This window comes from Triturus cristatus, chromosome 8 (genome assembly GCF_964204655.1).
Source record: "Triturus cristatus chromosome 8, aTriCri1.1, whole genome shotgun sequence".
NCBI classification, from domain to species: Eukaryota; Metazoa; Chordata; class Amphibia; order Caudata; family Salamandridae; genus Triturus; species Triturus cristatus.
Window position 1 is genome coordinate 313,213,983 of NC_140591.1, and position 25,013 is coordinate 313,238,995.

The following is a 25,013-nucleotide window of genomic DNA, read 5'->3' on the forward strand; positions in this document are numbered from 1 at the left end:
GACCCCCAAAGGCAACCACCCAGACGATTTGCGAGCCGGACACTCCGGCTCGCACAGGCTGTCCGACACGTGCATCGTACTGGCTCGGTCGTGAATCGCATCCACTGCACGCCACGGTTAGCTTACAACCGTCGATGTACGGAGCGTTTCGGACCCGGAAATGACTCGGTCGGTGAATTTCATGTAGCTTTCATCGTACTTGCTCGCTCGTACAGCTGTACGAGTCGGCCGGAAAACACGCGTACGGCTCGTAGTTTTTTCCGGCCGGATCGCGTTCGGTGCCCTTCCGAACCGGATTGGAATCGGCCCCAAAGTGTTAAAAGGAGGACTTGGTCCTCATTTTGAGAGAGTGGGGTACGAAGGCTCCAGTACACCCAGGTGAAAGACCCCCACTTACAAAATTGAGACTAGTAACGTCCGACTACCTGAAGACCTCCAGAACCAGGTTTTTAAAATACAATAGGAAGGAGCTATACATTGTGAACTCTCTGACAAATACCAAAGGAAAGGGTTTACATTGAGAACTCCTTGCCAAATGCAAACAGGAGGGGCATTACATCATGAATCCTCCGACAAACAGTGGATTTTTCATTCTGAACTCTCTGACAAATGCAATAGGAAGGGGTTGAAAAAGAGGACCCTTTTGCGTTCTGGACGCAGTAAATGCGTGGTGTCTCCAGAGGGAGACTTTTCAAACTATTCACTAACTGTGTTTTGTAGTACGTTCAGGAGTAGTACAGTAGAGCTACTCACATACTGCAAAACGGTATTCACAAAACTGTGTGTGGAGATCTCTGCACCTACCCTTTAGTAGTAAATGTGGGTGGGACAAGAGGGGATGGCTGGAAAATGGGAAACGCTTACCATTAAATGGGAGGTGGTTGGGGAGAGTTAAGGCCGGGTTTAAGGGGGACATGCAACCTCCCAAAAAGAGTAAGCCAATTTCTATAAACAGACTGCACTTATATAGTCACTGCAGCCACAACAGACCTGAAACAGTTGTTAGTGAACTCCAGCTCAGACCTGGAGGAAATCCAGCACCACACATGGCCAACCACTGGTACTGTAACACACTTCTATAGAAAATAATATGGGATAGAATGTTAAAATAAATTTGTTTATTTTGACTTTTTAGAAAGAAGCATGAACTTGCTTTCATGTAAAAAAGTATTTAAATAAAAAATATAAAAAATAAATGATTTTAGTATAAAATAGTTCAATGACCGCTTTAATATAAAAGGAAATGTAACTTTACTATTTTAGAAAATAATTTAATGAATTTCAATTAACTATATACATAAATATTAGTAATTTGTAATATTTAATATATAAATATAGGCATTTTACTTTTGGTGGGATTTTTTTATGAAAAATCATTTAATATAATATAATATATTTAAAATAATTGAACTAATTAAATATTTAATTCATTTTTTATTATTCTACATTTAAAATAAATACATAAAATTATTTTAGAATAACATTTATCATAAAAAAGGTAACTTTTTTTTAAAGTTTAATACATTTTCTTTACTTTTTCCCTATACTTTACCATGGAGAGATTTCCACTCCGGTGGAGGAGACCTCTGTCTACGTTTGAAAAGTTACTGGCAGCAACTTTAAACTTGTAAATTGGACTCCATCCCCTGAATTCAGGAGGTGGGGCATGTAAATCTACATGTTGTTGTAACTTTACACTTTGAAATGATGAGTAACCAAAAATAATAGTTACTACAAAGTATAAGAGCAAATTTACACATGTAGAGCTACTTAATTATAAATTTGCCTTTGTGAAGAGGCTCCATTATGTTCATGACAATGTACACTTTGTGTCTTTCTAAAATGTGGATTGCTCTGCTGATTACCCTTAGAGAAAAATATGAATAGGGGTTTTTGGTCTCCAGTTTTAGAGTCTAGGTTAAGGAGGCCCCATGACACCATAAGTGAAAACCCTCCATTGACACAGTTGGGGCTAGTAACTTTTACCTGCCTTAGAGCTACTGAACCTTATTTCTCAAATACAATAGGAAGGGGTTTTACATTGTGAACACCTTGCAAACACCATTGGGAAGGGATTTGCATTGTGAACTCTCTGACAAATGCAATGGAAGGGGATTTACATTGTGACTTCTCTCTCAAAAAATACAGCAAGGGGGTTTATGTTGTGAATCCCCTGTCAAACACAAAACGCAAGGGAGTTTACATTGTGAATGCCTTGACAAATACCCTAGGATGGGGCTTCACATTTTGAACTATGTGACAAATAGAAAAGGATGGAGGGCCAGATGTACAAGGAAAGTGACTCAGTGCATGCGGCAAGCCATTTTGCTGCGCCGCACTGAGTCACTTCCAAAGCACAGGGATGCAACATATTTACAACAACATGTCGCATCTCTGTGCTTCCCCCTGAGCTGGCGCACAAACTGCTGCCATGTGCTGACACAGGCACCCTTGCACCATGGTGCAAGGATGCCTGTGTCACGGGGTTCATTGTTTATGTGCAGGAAGGGTTCCCTTCCTGCACATAAACAATCAGAAATGGCATTTTCCTACTTCTATTAGCACACTGTAGCTGTAGGCTTAATCTTTTAGATTGTGAAAAGCCTTGTATTTCCTAAGAGGCCTTATAGGAGCACTGCTAGTTATTAGGGTTAGAGCCCTGTGGTGCACAAATTGCATGGTATCTCTCAGGATCAGACTATAGAGACAGCGTTAATTGTCCACTGTGTTTGTTTTTTAGGGCAGCGGGTTTGCATCCTACTTAATCTGCAAGGCCCTGATAGGATGGAACCCAATATTTAATTCCACCTGAAAACGTGTCAATATTTATAATTTTGAGTATAGCATTTACATAAGTGTGCATTAAAGTACTTTTCCTTATTGTAGAAAAAGCACTCGTTCGACATTGATTTATTGATTATTACTGTGGTAAGTTGCTGTGCTCTAACTTTCTGTACTTCCCTGGGTCAGCCTTGACCTTCTCTGCCTCCACACCCTGACAATCTGGTTTTGCTTTATAAACCCTTTAACAAATTTACTATAAAGAAGTTTACTTTGTGAACCCTCTGAGAAATTCAAGAGGAAGCAGTTTTACATTGAGAACTCTGTGACAATTTCAATTAGAATGTCCCTTGAAGTACAACAAAGGGAGGGGCCCTACATTGTTCAACAGTAAGATCTTCTGCCAAAAAATCCCTATTTCAGGGGGTGCTATAGAGGTTGCGATTTCATTTGGGTACATTTGAAATGTTATGTTTAGTATTTGTGTGTGAATCAAAGCACTTTTTCTTTTTTTAAAGTTAAAAAATGGTACATTGATTATTTAAGAATTATTGGGCAATTTGTGGAGTTGTTTATCTTTTGCTTAACCCCCGTAATTACTTTAATTTGTTCTTTTGATGAAAGTTTTTAAGTAGGGTGTTGATATTCAGTTCTTCATATAACAAAGTTGTAGTAACTCTCACATTCCCCTTGCTGCTTTAGTAGCATGTTTGATGGCCTAGAACTTTTTTTATTTGAATGCTAGTAAAACAGAGGTATTGGTTCTGAAGAATCACCCTTAGAGCTGGACCTCTTTTTAATGGTCACCCGTTCTTGGCCCATTCGCAGCCACTGCTACCATGACTAAAAAACGTGGTGTATCTCTCAATGCTGATCTTACCGTCAGTGTGCATGTCAACACGATTGCTGCTACATGTTAATGCCTCTTGAAGAGCTTAAGGAAAATTCTCCCTTGCCTCTGAAGTGAAGATGAAAGTTGTTGATCCAGGCAACAATTTCATCCATTTTGTATTATAGGAATGCTGTCTTTCTTGGTTTACCTATATATCATATCTGTGACCTTCACAATGTGCCTGAGAGAGAGCAGGGTCTGCACTTTAAAGGCAGAGTTATTTGTATTGTCAATGCTTGTTTTAAAATATGTAATTAAAGCAGCTCCCTATTCTGTATTCAGAAGTATTCGGATGAATGTGCTTCACAGCACAGAAAATAAAACTCATGAATGAAATTCATTAGCAAGGAAACAGCCTCACTGGCATTAGCATATGAGACAATAGATCCTAGCATTAATTAAACACGCTCATTGCTTTCAAGCGAAAAAGACATAACGTGACCTTCAGAGATTTAATTTAATAGAGTTGTGTTTCAAACTGTATGTACAGATCCTTTATTTTTAAAAACATTAGAATATGGCTGCATTTGTGAGAGCATTCACCAAATCGGATTTGTTTAGCTGCTAGGCTCATTAAAACATAATTTAGGAAACTATTAGGAAACTAGATGTTAAAGGAAGATGTTTGTCTTTGTGTGTGCGCATGTGTGTGTGCTCAATACACATGCATCTGGCAAAGCAAATATGGCTCACCTTTTAAAGTTAGCCTTGGCGAAATTTTAATTAGACTGCCGTAATTTGTGTAATAGTGGGATTTTTTTTTGTGCTGCTTGTTATGCAAAATTCCCAAAACTATGTTGTGACGTCACATCATGCAATTACGCTGCCATTCATGGCAAAAATAATAGTGGGGGCACAATACAAACAACTAGAACTTGAGGAGCTGTTGTTCGTGGCATTTTAGTTTTTAGAGCAAAAATATGGCACTAATTCACAGATTTGATTTCGTGTAATTATGTTAAGTTTCATGTAATTTTCCAAGAGCATTTCCGTCTCTCAGTATTCTGATTCAATGAGTTGTCTTCTTCTACTTCCTATTTGATGTAACACTATTATTATTTTACTTTTAGCACTCTGTTGGAGTGCGTGTGTTTCTTTGCTCTCTCGCCCTATTTTCCCTTTGACACCCCTCTCTTCATTCACCTTCCTCCTCCCCAATGCTCCCCAAACCCCTCCCGTTCAACTTCCTTGTAGCACTCCTGTGTTATACAAAAGTTTGTAACTTTTTCATGAGGACCTGACAGCTGCAAAGTGCTGCTGGACTGCTTACAGTCATTTAATCCATTTTGGGGTTGCACACACTTATTTTTCTTTACTTCCTATTTTAAACAATTTTACCATTCTAACACGGTTGCATCACGATGCATGCATGTACATCAGTGGCCATCTTGGAATAGGTGTTTTAAGCTTGCCATCCATGCCTGTGCATACATTTTGATGCATTAGCATGTATGCAATAGGCAAAAAAGCCGTAGCAATGTGCACTGTAAGAGCCCATTTCAAAATCAAATAAAACCCAGGACCCCGAAATGCTGCTATACACACCATGCCAAGTCACTCAAACATAAAATATAATTGGTCACATAACTCTCTAATAAATAACATACACTAAAGTCAATGCATGCTATGTTCATTGTTATGATATTTGCCTCAAACCCATAGAGCAACCTCAAATGTTTTTTATTATCAGTGCAACCTAAGGGCCGGATTTAGATTTTGATGGATGGGATAATCAAGACGGATATCCTGTCTGCCGTATTAATTCACTATATTCTATGGAATTTGTAATAAGGTGGACAAGATATCTATCACGTTTGAGACAGAGTATCCCATCCACTAAAGTTTAAGTGCCTAAGTATGAGTTTGGTGGTCCATCGGACCACCAAACTCATGAGGTGCGGTGTGGTCGGAGATCGACGCACCAGTGGTCCTACAGCTGTATTCTGACTACAGCTGTTGGACCGTTTTGGGACCGCTGCAGCCACCAGGGGTCCATGATCCCTGGCGTTGACGCTGTGGTCTTGAGGCCGCAATATGATTGGTGGTGCTGCTGTGGCACCGCCAAGCATACTGCCAAGCATATTATGAGTTTCGTCACCACCACAGTATTCATGGCGATGATGCCGCCATGAGCACTGTTGCGGTGAGGAAACAAAGGAGGCCCCTGTTGTCTCAGGGTCAAGGTGTGCCTGCAGGGGGGCACATGTTGTGCCCCGCTGTGTGCTGTCATCCTCCTTCCTGCATGGCATGGACTTTATAGTCCATGCCTCGCACGAACGGGCTTTGGGATTCCCATTGCGTTGCCTTTTTAATAGGAACACCAAAGAACCTCCCGCCAGACCACAAGATTATTTGTAAACTGGCAGGTTGCCGGAGGTCGAGTTTAGTGGTCCTGCAGCCAGGCACTGGCATGGCGGCCCGCTCCAGGAACACCAAACTCAAAATCAGGCCCTAAATCTCCTTATGGATTAAACTAATTCAAAGTATGAAATACCCTGCAATTGGTGACAACATAATGAAGTTCAGAATAAAAATGCATTTGATACTGTGGTCCAGTACCCAAAAAGAAAATATGCAGACATGAGTTAGACTGCTGTGCAACCACGGATCCAGGTTTAGTGGTATGTGCCATGTCTTACATCATATACAATATCAAGTATTTTGTGGGCCCATGGTAAACCACTTATAGTAGATAATACATCATTTGGATTTTGGCTTGGCATTTTAAATTCTTTAAAAAAATATTTTACATTTATATCTCAAGAACTGACTAATGTGTTTGTTTTTCGTGCTCTGCTTAACTCACCTCTCCCGATGTAAAAAGAGCAGGGTTGGCTGACCTTTGCATTAGTGAGAGTGGCTCGTTGTGGTGCCATTAGAGGAAAGCTCATAAAATACTGGCAAACCATAATGTGTGTCATTTAGGGGTTCCAGGGGTCTGCTACCCCTGACTTGCCCTTTGTGACTCCTGGTATCAGAGGTAGCAAAATCTGTGCCAAGAACGCAGGGGTACGAGAGCTCTGCCCTCCCTTGATTTCTGCCCATTTCTGCTCACACTGTTCATAAATACCAGTCTATTATTTATTATTAGTGTAATGAAAAATGGAGCACAATTATCTGGAATGGGACAACTGCTGGCAGGTAAATAAAAATTATTTTTAATGTATGTTGTGTTTGTGCTTGCTGGTGAGAATATGTTTGTGAGAGAGAGCTTGTGTATCTGTGATCATGCGTGTCTGCTTGCATATGTATGCTTGTGTGCATGACTGAAACTGAGTGAAAATCAGTGACAGCTAGTGAGTGAGAGTTAGTGAGGTGAGAGTAAGTGAATAAGAGTAAGGCAGACTGAGTAAGAATGAGTAGGATAGAGTAAGAGTGGCTGCAAGTGAGTAAGAATGAGTGTGAGGGAGTATTAGAAAGTGTGCGTGAGAATGTGTTTGAGTGAGTGCGCTTAACTGAGAATGAGTGAGTGAGAGTAAAAATCATCTTCTCTTCCGGCAGATGTTCAATAACTGGTCCTCAATCCCCACTACAGTTCCGAGATACTGAAATTGTCCAGTTTCTTGATGAAAACAATCCAGAAGCATCTGTAAATTAAGTGACAGAGAGAAACCACTGGGTGACTGAAAGAGACCTTGCTACCCACATGGACTTGGGATGTTGCTCTCTCGGAGCCTTTGCCTTTCCTTCACACCTCGTCCATGTGGGCGACCACCAGCCAGATGTGAGGAGGGTGAGACTTCTTTAGATACAGCATATGTACAGTTACCACTTGAGAGAAGCTTACTTCTCAGAAAAAAAGGAAGGCAGAATCTAAATCTAATGTTTGTAAAGCGTGAACTACTCACCCATAAGGGTCTCAAGGTGCTAGGGCCGTCGTTGAGATTAAGTGACCTATTGCCCAGAGTCACATAGTGCTGAGTAGAGCTGCCGCCGGCAATCGAACCGTTAGCCCTGCGCTCCTGGGTCAGCCACTCTGGCTGCTGCGATACACCTCTTCCCCTCTGCCACACAGAAGGTAACTGTTGTATAAATATACTTAACAGTGGATATGCTATGAGGACCTGCACATCGTAAGGTATGCACTGTAATGCAATAGGTTATTATTAACAGTTGTATTGGGTGCTAGCAAATCACCACATACTCATCCACCTAGAGTAATAGTCATCTCAAAGAATACAGAATTCCCAAGATGTTACAATTTGTAAAACAGGCAATGCAGCACACCACAAAAGTAACATACACCCCAAAAGCCAATCTTATTTCCGGGTGTAGTCCGTTAATTGTAAATATTATTCAAAGCACACAATCAATATCCGTTCTTGATATCACTGGATATTTATTCGGTAGTAATCATACAGGTGTCCAAATTTTCACAGCGCAGCCGACGCGCGTTTCGCCCAACGGGCTTTCTCAAGGCTGCATATATACAAAAGAAAAGAAAAAAATGGTATCTAATCACCTGTACAAACAGATATATAACCAATATTATCAACTGTACTACGCGTACAAAGCAAAGTCATTATGTTTAATATGCAAACATAATCAAGAAACTGTCGTATAATTTAATACATTCAAAACAGGGCTCCAGGGGAAAGTACCCTCAGAAACAGAGTGCTCCCCTAGAGTGGACGATTTATAGAGAGATAGGTCCCGAAAGGTTCCCCAGATGGAAAGATCGTGCATGTAAAAAACACCAATGAGTAACTAAATCCTGTATCTTTAAGTTACCCAATTCAATCATGTGCATATCACCAATATAAATATTGCGTGTTAATGGGGGTGCCCATGTTCGATATTAAATCAGCCAAAAAAAGGGGGACACGCCCGTGAGGTGCTCCAGGTAAATGTATACGAGGTGATGTGGTCTCACCTTGTACAGTTCAATGTCTCGTTCGTAAATAATATGTGAAATTTGTAAAGTCTGTAAGAAAAAATAATGAACCAGATCTAAGCACTGGTGATAAATTGTCACGATATCTGACACACCGCTTATCAAAACGTTCGGTATTGCTTACCTAATCTTAACAGAATCATCCCGTCTAATTTGTAAAGAGTGTCTTAAATTGGACACTGTCGGCGTTTTCAGCAGTTGTAATAATATTGAAGCAATCAGAAGGACCAGGATCCGTCCCCTCTGAAACAAGTATATTGCACAAACAAGTAATCACTGCCAAGTTCCGTACATATCCTTACCGCAACGAATCAAATGAGCACGTGCATGTCTTGGATTGGGTATTCAAAACCCAGAAATTAACGTTAAGTCAGCAAGTTACCGTGGCGTCTATAATGTTAATTCATTCGTACATATTTATATTAATTCACGTCCTTTGAATTGCATTATGTGCATCAAAAACGGCCTTTTTTTCCCCTAATATGACACGGTAGCGTTCCTATAAACCCAGCGTCTCTAGTGTCTCATGATAGTTCCCAAATAGCATCTGGCCCGGATAAAAGCAAAAAAAATATCTATCCGTCGCCATTACGGTGGCCAAAGTCGTGCTAAGACAGCTCGCATTATACAAAACTCGTCACAACGACAGACCCATGTAACACTCACCTTGCTACTGTAACTCGTTCAATCACAGTGTATGGGCGTTTTGGAATCCGTGTGACTCCCGCCATTGTCGGAAATAAACGCGGAGCGTGAAGTCATAAAAATGGAAAGTGGACTACAGAATAAGGTAGTCGAAGTTTACTTTCATGAATTGGCGGCCATATTGGAACGATCCAATATGTATGTTGTAAATAAGTATGTCGTGTATCTAGACATGTCACAAGTCTCCTAATAGGAAAGTAATTGTAAATTATCATAAATAGACTATTTTTCACAGATACAAACCGAAATTTTGTATCCCCAGTGTTGTTAGATAACCAGAAATCCTAATGTTATGTGATGAATATTTGTAAAATAGAAATAGAAAGGACAGATAGCAGCAGGTCATATGGAATAAGAATCCTGGAGCCACAACATATGTCAAAAATGCTATTCTGTAACGCATGAAGTCCGAGTGGTCTTTTGTTGCATCACTAGTACATGTTAAATTAAGAAACATTAACAGTTGGAATCAGCATCAGTCGAATAATTTCCCAGAACAGACAATCATAGTTATCTCTCATTGTACATCAAACATTAACTTATAAGAATTCAAATAGCTCCTTATCAATGTTAATCCCGTGTTCCACTGCTCTCAGGGAGATGATCCATTTACATTCATTCTGTCTTAAGACACTCACTCTGTTGCCACCTCTCTGATGTGGCAGTATCACCTCAAGGCCATGAAACGTTATCCTGATCAGTTCTGTATGGTTATGTGAGGTATTAAAATGTGAGGCCAACGGATACTGGGTATTATTGTTTCTGATAGCCCTTAAGTGCTCTTGTATCCGTTCCTTAAGTGGTCTGATCGTACTACCTACGTAAATTTTCCCACATATACAAATAATACAGTAAATGACAAATTTCGTATTGCAATTGATAAACCCATTGACTGTATGGGTTTTTTCAGAATTATATTTAAAGGTAGTTGTCCTGTTTAGCGCAAAGGGGCAGACATTACAAGTCCCACATTTAAAAACCCCCTTTGGTTTAGCTGGTAACCATGTCGTTTGATCAGTTTTTGGGATAAAACTGGGGCATAAGGTTTGTCTCAGAGTATTACCCCTAGCAAAAGTGATGTTAGGTCTGGATCCCACCGCCTCCAAAATCTTTTCATCATCTGTCAATAAATGCCAGTGTCTTTTCAGAATTTTAAATATTTCAGGACTGGCATTGGAGTACGTTGTAATGAACCTAATCGTTCTTGTGTCACATGGCCTTTTGTTGGTTTTGGTGCGGCCCTTCAGCAAATCTGTTCTTGTCATGCTGTTTACACTGTTTCGTGCCTTACGGATATCTGATACTTTGTATCCTCTAGCCAAAAATCGTTGTTCAACTGTGTTTAATTCCTGCTCCAATGTTTGTATATCGCTGCAATTTCTTTTTGTGCGGATCATCTCCCCCAAAGGGATTGCTTTAATTTGTGATGGTGGGTGTGCGCTGGTGGCATGCAGGACTGCGTTGCATGCCGTGTCCTTTCTGTATGGACGTGATATTAGTTTATTCTTATCAACTATGATTGTGATGTCAAGAAAATTGATATGTGTGGTGCTTTCTGTTTTGGTGAAAGTTAAGTTAAAGGGATTATTGTTTAGATACTCAAAAAATTCATCTAACATTGCCTTTGTGCCTGACCAAAACATAAGTATGTCGTCTATATAACGACCTAAGAAAAGGACATTATCCGTTAATAGACTGGGGCCCTTCTTCCAGAGATGATTGAGCTCAAAGTAGCCCATATAGAGATTGGCAAATGAGGGCGAAAATTTTGCCCCCATTGCCACACCTCTAATTTGTCAGTACCAAACATCATTGTGAATAAAAATGTTGTTTTTCAACACCAATTCTGTTAATTCCAGTAACATAACCGTGTGTTCCAGGTATTGTATAGACCTAGATTCCAAAAAATATTGTGCTGCCAGGATTCCCATATCCATAGGTATACTTGTGTAGAGGGAACACACATCCAAAGTGACAAGATAGTGTCCCTCTACCCAGTCCACATCCGAAATCTTGCTTAACACCTCTGTAGTATCCTTTATGAACGATGGTAAGTTAACTACCAATGGTTGTAAATATGAGTCAATATATTCTGAGATACGCTCAGTTGGAGATCCGATTCCCGAGATGATTGGCCTGCCCGGGGGAAAGGGTGCATTTTTATGTATTTTGGGTAAGACGTACATGCACGGTATGGTTGGTGTGTCATTGTAAAGATATTTAAATTCGATATCTGTGATCAAGCATTTGTCTTTCCAAAACCGTAACGTGTTGCATATAAGTTCTTTGGTGGCATGAAGTGGATTATGATCTAAAAGTTGGTATGTCATATCATCATTTAATTGTCTGGTTATTTCAGCCATGTAGTCAGATTTATTCATGAGTACCACATTACCTCCCTTGTCAGCCTCCCGGATGACAAGGGAGGAGTCATTTTTCAGATTGAACAAAGCCTGTTTTTCCTCCCTTGATATGTTAGTTGGGTGATGTATTCTCTTTAAAAGGTATTTGTCTTCTAATTTGTATAGATCCCTGAAGATATTATGCTGGAATCTATCTATCAAATTATGACTTGGCATTTGTGGTGTAAATCTGGATTTGTGTCTCAGCCCACTGTCCGAGCTGGCAAATGTATCCAAGTCTAGATCCATTGCTACGTCTTGTAGTGATGGGGTCCTGTCACTATCATCAATTGAAAGTAGTAATTGAACATCTCTAATGTCCCTGATTGAAGGTAAATTTTCTGAGTGAGTAGCGATGTCAGTGGTACTGCCCAGTTGTTGTTTATCTTGAAAGTATTTAAACAGTTTGATCTTTCTAACAAATTTAAAACAACTTACATGTAGCGACGTAAAGTCTGGAACAGTACTGGGACAGAAGCTCAGTCCTTTGCTCAAAATTTTAATTTCATGTTCATTCAGCACATGATCCGAAAGATTCACAACATTCACAATATCCGTGCATGTGGTATTAGCAACATTTATCAATTCTTTTGGTTGCGTGCACTTGATCTCGTGGTCACCCCTGTTCTTTCTTGTCCGCCTGTGACTAGTTTTTCCCCTTCTTGCCTTTTTTGGCCCATATCTTTCCTGTATGACTGCTTGTTCCCTTTCCTGAAACGTTGTAGTTCTAAAAAAAAGGGGTCAGCATTCCGACCGATGAGTTAGAAAGTAACGGATATTGATTGTGTGCTTTGAATAATATTTACAATTAACGGACTACACCCGGAAATAAGATTGGCTTTTGGGGTGTATGTTACTTTTGTGGTGTGCTGCATTGCCTGTTTTACAGAAGGTAACTGTGTTTAGCTCTCAAGCACTCTACCCCATGATGAATAACCTCACTAAGCCGAGCAGGCCCCTGAAGCTTTTCCAGATAAGAATATACACATCAGGACCTAGTCATGTTCTTAAAAATGTATCTACAGTGATGAGATACTGAAGCAAATGTGTGTCCTAGAACCTCACTCTGGGCCATATGTAGGAAGCCCAAAACCGGTCGGTAACGGCCGATTTTCGGTAAATATCCCGTTACCGACCGGTATTCAGGCTTTTGGTATGTAGGGGGCACATTTCAGGATTCGGTAATTTACCGAATCGGTAAAATTACCGAATCGGTAATTTTACCGATTCGGTAAATACCGAATCCTGAAATGATATGTAGGGGGAGTGTGTGGTTGTTGTGGGGATTCGTTATTTACCACCAACTAAAAGTTGGTGGTAAATGACGAATAGCTGGAAAAAAGCATTTTTTTGCACTTTGAAGTGTGCAATGTGGCAGACATACATGCCCTTAGGGCATGTATGTGTGCCACATGTGCACACATGCAGGAATCAGGGGTGCAACAGGGTGTCACTGTGACACCCTGCCACCCTTGATTGTGCTCCCCCCATTACCGAATCGGTATTTACCGATTCGGTAATGGTAACTGGCTTCCCATTGATTCCTATGGGCCTCCTGGCCCATAGGAATCAATGGGATGCCAATTACCATTACCGAATCGGTAAATACCGATTCTAAATTACCGACCCATTCCGAATCGGTAAATATTACCGATGGATTACCTACATATCATTTACCACTTCATAAATACCGAATCGGTAAAATTCGGTATTTATGAAGTGGTAAATGTTAGGCTACCTACATATGGCCCTAAGTATCTACACTCAAGAAAATGTTATCAAAGATGGAGATTTTCTTTCTCTTTTTTGCCCCTTTAGCATTTCAATAGTAATAGTAACTTCACTCTACTTTTACAATGCTCTTAATCTGGCCGATATTTTCTTTTTCTCTTAACTATTTTGAACTGTGTTTCTTGTGAACCAGAGCCTCTTTTAAAGGATTAAGTTAGAAACTCTGCCACGGTACAACAAGGCAACCAAGAGTACCTTTGTGAGAATTCTGCTCAATTCAGTTTCTTTATTCGCTGCCTTTCAGTGATGTGAAAATTTAGAATAGTGCATAGAAGAATCTCTTTCCTCTTCCTCGTCTATACCCAGTGATTTCCTCCTGATTGAAATCAAACAATGTAACAGCCATGTGTAGATATTGTCTGCTTCCACAATATGTAGCTTAACAAAACCAGGCTTTAGTATACATGTTTATATATGCCAAGAAAAATGCACATAAATATTTGAGAGAAATTTTGGGTGAGCAGGACGTAGGGTGAGAATCACGTGCGGTGAGCAGGAATCGGTATCAAGTAAACTATGTTCACTCAGTGATAAGGCTATATTATTGTGTCATTGGTATAGCATGGATGTTGGACTAGGCCATTTCTGCAGGGTCATCCCCAAACATTTTGCCTTCACCCCTCCACTTTTGCTGAATTTTATTTTGTTGGGCTTATGACTATGTGCACTTTACCACTGCTAACCAGTGCTGAAGTGCTGTGTTCTCTCCTTAAAACATGGTAGCATTGGCTTAAACCAAATTCACATATTTAATGTATTTGTAAGTCCCTAGTAAAGTGTCACTACATGTGCCCAGGGCCTGTAAATTAAATGATACTAGTGAGTCTGCAGCACTGATTGTGCACCCTCTTAAGTAGCATGTTAAACATATCCAGAGCTTGTGTGTGCTGTTTAAACTGCCATTTCAACCTGGCAAAGTAAACCTTTTGCCAGGCCAAAACCTTCCTTTTTAAAACATATACGTAAGTTCTAGGGTAGGCCCAGGACAGTCCAGAGGGCAGGGTGCAATATATTTAAAAAGTAGAACATGTACCTTTACATTTTGCATGTAATGGTAGTGAGAAACTCCTAAATTAATTTTCCACTACTGCAAGGCCTATCTCTCCCGTAAGATAAAACTGGAGTTGCCTTATTACATTTTACAAATGTAATTTCCAAATGGAAATAGATAACCAGTTCACGTTTCATGTCTCTGGAATCACAATTTAAAAATCCTAACTTATGGTGTAGTCATATTTTAAATTGCACTTCTGAAAATGTCACTTTTAGAATGTTTACATTTTCTTGCCTTAGCCATTTAGTGCCTGAAGTCTGTCTCTGGTCACATTACTGGGTATAGCTGACAGTTGAGCTTTGTCTATTCCTCCTAGACAGCCACACACAATGGGAAGAAGGAGCTGAGCACAGCCCCACTTACACCTGAATAGGCTATGTCCTACCTCCACTGAAAGGGATGCATACCCCTTTGTAGTTAGTCTGGAGTCAGGACAGGGAAGGCAGGATGCCTCGGGACTTCAAAGGGAAATCTCTAAATGCTTCTCCCTCACTTCAAAGGCACAACTGGGCATAAATACTAGACCTCAGACGGAAACTCTTCTGTACCCTTCTGGTCCTGTGGATACACTGCTAGGAAGAAGGACTGCTATGCTGCTACAAAGACTGCACCTCTGCTGGACTGCTGCACTAAAGGAATTGATACCCTGTTGTGTGGACCTGCTGACCGCTTGCCTAGGGAAGAAGAACTGGACTTGCATCTTCATCTTGAACTTAGGGCCCCGGAGTAACTCAAAGGGCTGGTTTGTAGAATCCTGATCTGAGCCTTAGGGACATAAACGGCTCCGGAACAGCCCCAGGACCCAACTTTAGCGAGTTCCTCATCCCCAAGTGATGCCTGTCTGGTCCTGGAATCTTGGTGTGGCTCACTAGTTCTTGATACCAAGCTTTTGGGCTTGTCATGACCTTGAACGGGGCAGTTCGCACCGGAACCGTGCCACTTGCACAAAAATTTAGCGCGAGCCACTTCCAGCCCATCTCTTTACACTGCAAGCATCGATCATCCATGGAAGACTGCTACCACAAAGCTCCAACCTGCCCGTCCACGACTCCTGTCTACCACCCGCAATACTCTCCTTGTGCCCTGTGACCCTCTGAAATGCGAACAGGACTCAGTGGGACTAATCTGGGACTGTATCCAACCCACGCTCAGTTCCAGTCAGCCTGAACTTTTGACTTTGACCTGGTCCAGCGTGACCAGATATCCATGGTTGGTGCTTTCTGCTTTAAGGCTCTATTTTACACTTTATTCTTTAAAAATGCTGATTGGGTTTTTGTTGTTTTGGTCTTGTTTTATGTATTAAATGAAGCTCTATTTTTCTAACCTGGTGTGGGATCTTTTTGTGTGGTGTTTTTTTCTTTTTTACTGTTTGAAGTGTTGCACAAATAATTTATACATTGCCTCTAAGTTAAGCTTCATTGCTCTGTGCCAAGGTAGAAGAGGATGAGCAAAGGCTAATTTGGGGTCTGCGTATGCCTTAACCTGACTAGGACTGTGGTTGCTGCTAGACCAGGATCACACCTGAGTCAACCAGTAAACCAATTTCTAACAATGGACAGGAATTGGGTGCCTTATGTAGGGTGTTACTTCTCATGGCATAGATGTACATTGGTGTTCATGTAAGAGGTTATTGTTCTGATCCTGTCATGCGTATATATGCAAGAAATATGAATACACCAGGGCATACATTCATGGACACATGCCTGAGAACTTCCAAAAACAGCAGTATGCCATGTATGAGACATTGCCTCTCATTCCGAGTTGTTCAAGATTATTGGGTGGAAAAAACGCCAGGTGGAAATAACTTTACTGCACGGTCTCTTTGCTGCCTCATTCCGCCTTACTGTCCAGAAACCCAGTAGCGACCACTCGTAGTATGAAGTGGGGGAAGCTGATCACAAAAAATAAGCAATGACGTATAAATTAAAAAAAGAAAACGTACCCGTTCCAGTGGCCACCACCTTACTCCCGTTCCTCGCGTCCTTGCCAGGAGACTGCTGCACACTGCTCAGGCTCCCAATCCCAGTGCTGCTTACATGCTGGGAATGCTGTTGGTCTGAGCGCCTCGGTTTGGTACTCAGACATAGAGTGGGAGCCTGTGTTGGTTTCTCCACCCTGCTGTACAATGCAGCTAGCTGGAGAAGGGCTAAGTGTGCATGACGGTTTGGCCTTCCCCAGAGGGCTGGCCAAACTTTCAAGAGCACTTGGCAGTGCCCACCACTTCCCCCTATTCCCTGGTGCTGCAGCTGCAGTGTCAGGATGGGAGACCATTCCCCTCCCTCGCAGCCTGCAGAGCTAAAATTAAAATGATAATAAAAATGTTTTATTATCATTTTATTTTAGTCCTTACTCCTTTGCCTCTGCAGGTTTTCAGCAGGAGGGGCAACGCTCCGCCGCCATAATCGAGGAGCCGCCCCATGCAGAAACCCCAACAGGTGGAAATAACTATATTGCATTGTATCTCTGTTACCACATTCTGTTTTACTGACCAATTTCGAACTTTCCAGTTCAGAATGGGTTCTGCCTGCTAAAACTATCCATGATTTCACTTTCTAAACAGTTTTCCATGGTAGATTCCTCCATGTCATACACGGAGGGGTATATGCAGGGAAAACTCCCGGTTTCGGAACACAATTAGTGAGCAAGACATAATGCAACATTTGAAGCAAACAAGATTTGCACCAATTTTTAATTCACCAATGGACTCAGAACAAGCTCTAAGTTGTATTCATATTTCCTAATGCCCAACCGAGCTGTAAAATAAGATATGCTTTGTCTTGCTTCAGATTTGGGCCCTTTGCCCAGGCAACTGCATGTATTACACCCATGGTGGCATATTTAAAACTTACTCAAATTGCAACAACCTTGATACGCATATATATAGCATAGCAGCAAATACGCTGCCAGTTAGCATTTGCTAAGTCTTTCACAACACTGCTGCCAACAGTTAAAATCTTTACTAAAGTAGCAGAGCTCAATATGTACATTTTTAGGTCGAGCCTGAGTCAGCGCTTGTGCGCTGCTCTGCAAGACTTGCTGTAGTAGAGTATGGAAGAGAAGCCCCGCCCACTCTCTACCCATATTGTTAATTGGTTTGTGTCTTTGTCCTTTGTAAATGCAGGCTTCCGATTCAGTAATTGGCTTGTTAGTCCCTCCTTAGTATGGCCTTGTCTTCATTTGTAACCTTCCATGGCTACTGGCCCCTTTACTTCGGTACGTCTTTTTAATTCTGTAAGCACTACTTCTATGTGTGTTTACTACTGCAGGCACAACATGATTTCCTGCAACATTCAGCATGCGATGCGATGCTTTCATTTTACAAGCAGCCTGTCACTTAATATATGCATGGGCGCCGCGCATGATGTTGTTGCACGGCATCCATTTTATCATTATGTTATTTTAATATATGCACAGGTCTTTGGGTCCTCTGCCGCTAGCCACGACTTGAGAAGGGTTCATTGAAGTTGGATGTGTTGTTAACTATGTTGAGTAAGGGGCTTTCTGAGTCCTCTGTCGTCTGCCGCTAGCCACAAGCATGATTACCTTGGGGTATTTGTGGTGCTTTGAAAACACAGTTGTGAAATGAAATGCTGTGTCTTTACAAAAGGGAATCTTCATGTAATGTTTTTGGCCAAGTGAGTGTAAAGTGTTTTAACTTCGCAGTCTTGTGTTCATGGCTTTGAAGGTATTCTTTACGAGAGCAGTGCAGACATGGGTCCTGGCCAGGCTGTCTGCAGTGAACATGTAAACACAGCACTGAAAGTGTGAGGAGTGGTCGGGAGAGAGGCGGGGGCAGCTGGGAGCGGCAGGGGCGTTGTCCTGTTTTGCTCCCTCTCCAGTCCTGGGCCAGACACAAACGCCCTCTTACGTCTACCCAAGGGCAACAGATCCTACTTCTGGAAGAAAGACAAAGCCCCCCTCTCCGTGAAGGGGGCAGGATGTGCTTGCGTTTTACTGATCCAGGCAGTGCTCTGTGAAGCTATGAAGCAGCGCTGTCGAAAGAGGAGGGTTTACCCCTAAAGCCACATCAGCAAGCCAGTGGGGTCCCAGGGGTGGAGGTACATTTTCTGTCCTTTTGGATGGGTTGCAAAAAATGCTGCTGCACTGCTAAGAAAGGGCAGCCGCTCCGTATAGGCCAACTAGGCAGTTGGCTTGTCTCCTAAGCACATTGGATGGGGTAAGTGTCAAATTTCAGCCCTGTGGACTAGATCTGCACTTGAGTGTTCGCTGGCTTGCGCCGAGTGCATGGACCGCCCAGGGCGCAGGTGAGCGCCCTAGTGCCAGGGCACCAACTGAGGCGGTCAGGTGAAGAGACAGGAGAGGGAGGGTCAGAAACAGTGACCCTCCTCCTGTCATGTGACATCTTTCTGGCACTGCAAAGACAGTGAATACACTATCAAGAGATCTTGGAACGGGCAGTGGACTGCTCCAGCACTCTTAACCTAATCCAGATAGGTATGAGACAGCCCGAGGACATGCAGAGACAGGTGAAAGAGCCGGGGCCTAAAGAGATACAGGGTGGACGTCCGTCCAGACTAGCACTGCTAGTGAAACTGTCTGTAAAGCCATTCAGATAGCCACAGTATTGACAAAGCACTTAGAAGCGATGGTTAGCCTGCTCCAAACACCGTAAGAATTTGCTCACTTTAAACAAACTCTTTAACTAATGCAGAGAGCCTTTCCAAATGTCTGACTTCAATTGTGTAGATTTCAGGCTTATGGGGGACGACTCTCCTCCACCAAGATGGCGGAACCAGTATGTATAGAGTGCCCTGTCTCCTACGGAGCCACCCTTCTACCACCCTTCTACCAATGCCTGTCACAGTGTTGATCGATCACTTTAGGTTGTCTGGCTGATTTGCCGCCATTTTTAGGTCAAGCCTGTATGCAAATGGCTGGATCCAAACTGAGGTGGCATAATGGTCAAAAGAACTATGGGAGAGAGAGTTACCCCAAGCGATTGCCAGTGATTAGACTTATTGCAAGCAGCCTCCCATCGTCTTTTGGGTGTTTGATGTATCACTATACATGCCATGGTTGGCCTTAAACACTGTAAAACAACTTTAAACGTCCCCCCAATTACAACGTGCGCAGAGTCCTAGAGTACTGATTGCTCATGAAAGTCTTCAGTGCAGCAGTGAAGCTGGAAAGAACTGTTACCAATGTATCTTCCACCCTGATTGAGATTCCCTTTTTGTGAAGCTATGAAGTAAAATTGACTATCTCTTATATGAAGTGACCTTTGTACTTTGGACAGCCGGGGTGTGAGCTTTTTGAATTCGGATTGAAATTAGTTCCATCTGCGCACAAAATCACAACATTTGTATACTTTCTGCTCCATGGCTAAATACTTATAAGTTCCCAAAATGGAGACCGATTGCATTGCAAATGCTTGTTCTACTAGGTCACAGCAACAAGATGTATTGTCTGATGAAAAGAAGAGTTCATCTCTTCCACTAATAAGAATTTTGCAGTGTCAACAATGATGCTGTTGAACAGGCTTCCTTCATAACTAGTGGTTCGAGATTGTGTCGATTACTTGTTATACCTGTAGTTTGTGCTGGTATTTGAAAATCGCAAACCTAGCTCATGAGCAACACAGCTCTGAAAAGGAAGCATGGCACCCCGAAGAGACAGTCCCTGAGGGAAGGTCAAGGGTAGATCATCAGGTCATGAGTAGTGCTCCTTGAAGAAATATGTCTTGGGTTTTTTTCTAAGGTGTAGAAGAGAAGAGTCTGATGTCGGTAGGGATGCTGTCCCAGGTCATGGAAGCATAAACAGAGGAGGCTTGCCCTCTGGTTATTACCGTTTTAAAAAACATATATTTTGCCTCCAGGATAGCAATCTTCAGGTTCCTTTTCTGGTGGTCTCCCCCAGACTCTGCTAGCCAGTCTGGGGTCATTTTGTTCAGGGCTTTATGAGTGATGCAGCCCATCTTGAATATGAGTCGGACTGAAAGGGGGGGGAAGTCTATGTGTTTTAACATGGAGGTGATAAGTTTGGTATTCTTCAAGTCTCTGAAGAGCCATGCCCTGCGTGTAGGATAACTATCAAGGGGGCTGGTTTTGGCATTAGGTAGACCGCTGGGCAATGCATTGCCTCTGTCAAGATGGAAAAGGACTCAGGCTAATACTGTAGCTCTGAATACATTTGAACTGCTTCACTTTCTTCATGAGAGAGTTGGAACCAAGCTTTAAGGCCAAACATCTTCCACAGAGGCATGAATTTAGTAGGGTTTGGGTGACAGTCCTGTAGGGGCACAGTACTGCCGAAGCGTTGCACTATACCATCAAGCCACATTGCCTGCTTTATTTCAAATAAATCTCAAGCAAAGAGAGCCACAGGGGTTGGAAGGTCTAAAAGACAATAGCACACTGTCTGCCATGTTTTTAGATCTTGCCTAGTAGACAGTGCATGCACAGTATGCTGTGGGGCGTATTTCTTGCTTACAGAGGGCTTGGAGGCGGACCATTGTTGGCTGCAGTGTCACTGATTTGCTTGCTCCTTATACATCAGCGTGTATGTGCTTTCCTTCCTCTTCTTGTGTTTGTTCAACCTGGAGCATGGATGCATTACTGTGTCCTTACATTGTTCGCTTTTTCGGCGCTAATTGTTTTTTTTTGTTTAAGCACTCTATGAGAGTGCATGTGTTATCCAGCTGTTTCCGAAGTGTGCTTCCTTTGCTCTCTCCACGATGAACTCTCTCGTGTTTTTTTCTCCTCCGCACCCATTTGTGATGTGTTTGCCCTCATTAGCTCCCCACGGCAGTTTTGCTTTCTCGCCCTTTTGTTTGTATCCCCATGCATCTCCAGATGCTCTCTCTCCCATTTGTCCATTTTCTTTCCTCGCCTTCATCAATACACCATCATACTCTCCCTCTCTCTTGTTTACTCCCCCACTGTGCCCTGCGTATTGCTTCCAAACCCCTGTGTTGATTCAGCTCCACCAGTCCTCCCATGTTGCTTCCACGCCCCTTGCCCATGTTGTTCCTTCACCTGCTTTGCTACCCTGTTTCTTCTGCAACCCCATCCGTGTAGCTTCCCTATCTTGTTCCCCCCCAAAAAAACAATGTCAATGTTTTTCTTTTTTATTTGCTGCTCCTAGTTGGATCAACAAATAAAAAGAAACACAAGTGAGGACTTCATTTTGTGGATATGCGGTGTGTGTGCCAACAAAATGATGAAATCATGTTTTATTTAATCATGCTGCACAACATCATGGATGCTATCCAGCAGAGTTAAGAATCATTAGCATATAGGCTTTGCCAATGCTTAGTCTACAGCACACACTGCAATGTGATGGTTAGTTGTGGCCATCATTAACAAAATCAGTGATGTTTGCAGAGGGCAACCTAGGTTTAGTCAATTACATTGCAGACACTCATGGAGATAACTCCTTGGGGAGAGGAGTTGGCCTAACGGCTAGGGCGCTCGACTGGGGAACTGGGTTTGAGTCTCGGTAATGACGCTGAACATCCTGTGATTCTGGGCAAATCACTTAACCCCCCAAAGAATGAATGTGTGTCCTAATGTAACTAACTGGTGCTATGTAAAGCGCTCTGATACCTGATTGGATTCGGGTCAAGTTCGCCTATATAAAACTCTGCAACAAAAAAAAAACTCTCTCCAGAAGTAGAGCCGACAATCAAAAATTATATTTGGCACACCACTCTTGACAGCAAACAAATGCAAAAATATAAAAAGACTACAATTGACATCTGAACAATCCAATGTTCAAGGAATCCCACAAAGCTACACGAGGCAGTGATTTCTAATCACTGATCCCCTTCAGATTAGAGCATAGGATGCTGTCAGTCATAAAGAGAGATAGGGTAGAAATCCTGACGTCCCAGACATTGGGGATAACAAGCTCTCCAATGAACCTGCGGCTTTGATCAATTGTAAACTATATTTGAGACATAGTTAAATACCCTTTACATGGCTTGCATTACATTGTTTGTAACCTTTCAAGAGAGAACCAAGGGGTGACTGAAGAGCAAGCAAATGACATATATAGAGAAGAAGGTAGGAAAGCAAGATGCTGAGATGTTGAATGTGCATGGGTTTGTAGCAAACTAATGATGCCCGGAGCCAGATTGTGGGGTTATTATTGATGAAGATGGAACAGTGGAAGGTAAGGATCAAACTGAAGAGCCTCCTGAAGTGCAGGAAGCAACAGAGAGCAGCACACAGGAGAGGGTTAAAGGGCCAGATGTCCGTGCACCTTCAAGCATTATATAAATTAAGCATTGACCCGCAGACACTTCAAATTAGAAAGGACCGTGTTCAAGCCCTGAAAAACGGTAATTGTTTGTAAAGTCTGTTCAAGACTTGGGTGCTGCTCTTAGGGGAAATGCTGCATAAATAAACAGCCTATTGCTCCCAGCTCGTGTAAGGTAGCCTCAAGAATGCGTGCACGTGAAGAAGTGTGTTTACTACTAATAGGGGAAGGCATGGTTGAATCTCTAGTGGCACCGAGAGCAGAACCTGATGTCAGTATAGTATCCAAGGAAAAGGTGGATGTAAAATATCAGCTGGCGAGATACCCACCCGATCCAACCAGAAGCAAACCAGCTGCAGCAAGTTTCAGGGAAAGCACTCAGGCAGCGTGCAGATGAGGTGTCATTTCAAAGCAAAATGCCACTATTGAATAGATCATGTAAGATCTGTCAGGTACCGATACCGAGCGACAATATGCTGCACAAATAAGGACATTTATAAACAAAGCATGTTAGCGGTTCACATAGTAACTTAAGGAATAAGTAGAGTGAATATTGCATTGCTGCAGGAAACGTGTTGTGTAATGGGAGGTGGCTCGAGTTTGGATAAGGGAAAAAGGGTCTGCATATTTATTTAAAAATAAAATTACAATGGTTCAGCCAAGATGCAGAATGTAAGCGCATCATTCCAGTGTAACTACTATCATAAAATACATGTTTTCGGATACAGTCATTGGAATCTAACATCAGGCAGAAACAATTCCTCTAAAACATCTGTCCGTTAATGTGAAATATAGCGAAAATGTACTAAAGCACAAAGCTCTCTGAATTAATAAAAGAAGTACTGACAAAGCCAATACATTTGACTTTAGCAAGCTACTGTGATGGCTATAATGTATTTTTTATTGCAAGCATATGCCACAAAATTAAAAAGAAGAAAAAATGAAAGCATGCTGCCAACTAAACGTGACAGTAATTTAATTTGAATATAAAATTTAAATTCCTAAAAAAATCACACAGGATTGGAATGGAACAGTATGGGTGCTTCCTAGCAGGCGAGTGTATAGAAGGTACAGAAAAGTTTATAGTTTTAATGCATATCATAGGAAAATTTGAATCATGTTGCAACAAAGAAAATGTACAATTGGTATGGAATAAATGTAACCTGAACACCTAGTACAAACACACAAAACACTGAAGCAAGCACTGGCAAAACTAATAGGACTGGGTTTAATGTGCTAAAATTGGCAGCATTATCACATTGTCGAGGGGCACCTGGTAGGGAGCTACCAGGAGTGGACAAAGAAAGCTTGTAAAGTTGTAAAGCAACTCAAGGCAGTTACTCAAGTGGAGGCAGATGTACACGCTCAAACAATCAAAGGTTTTAAGTGAGACATGAATGCTCCACTTGGCAGACCCCAGATATGATTGACAATGCCTCAAGCCAATGACTGAAAGAGGCTGATTGGAGAAAGCCAATGGTTGAAAGGGGCAACCGATTTTCCATTCCACGTACTTTGTAAGTAATAGATCTTTTTGACAGCGGAACTTTCAAAACCCAGGCCTGAAACTAAAAAAAGGTAAATATACTAAAACGTTTTGACAAAATAACTTATTGGCCCACCAGCCTTGGCACTGAAATGAACTTCTGTTTATTGGAAGGATGGGTGGGTGATTGCAAAATTCCCACACAAGGCAAAGGAGCCTATGGCTGAATTTGACACATTGTCCCATCTGCATGCTATGATGGGGAAAAGCAAAAAAAGAATGAAAGTTGAACAGACAAATGGATGAGAAGGATCGACCCTCTATGTCTAGAAGCATTTATTTTTCATTTGTGTTTTCTTTGGATTACTTGAGGCTGCTGAGACAATTAAACTGTCTCTTTGTTAGACCTAAAAAACTAATTATAACACTATCCCGTGTTTCTTTTCAATCCTGTGCCATGGCTTCACTTCTGCTACTTACAATGGTTAAAAAAACTAATCAGACCACTGCAGTAGAGCCTCTGGTAGCAGAGTTATTCTCTTACCTGATACATTGTATAGGATACAACAGAGGATCAGAAGGCAACAAACCTTGCCTACAGCATGCAGAAAGTCTGACAACAAATAGACAATGGAAACTGCTCTTTGGTAATCTGAATGCAGGCTCAGTTGTAGCTGTAGTGTGCTTCATTTTACACTTTCACTTTGGTGTAGAGGGTGTAGGATTGGTGTGGGGAGTCATGGCTTCAGGCATATGCACTGTCTCCACATGGATGGAAGTAAATTCAA

The 25,013-nt window shown here is 41.9% G+C and overlaps 1 protein-coding gene across 3 annotated transcripts in view; it reads left to right on the forward strand.

Moving 5' to 3' along the window:
• SGCG (sarcoglycan gamma) overlaps positions 1–25,013 on the forward strand; it is a 967,353-nt gene that overhangs the window by 249,723 nt on the left and 692,617 nt on the right. The window lies entirely within an intron of this gene.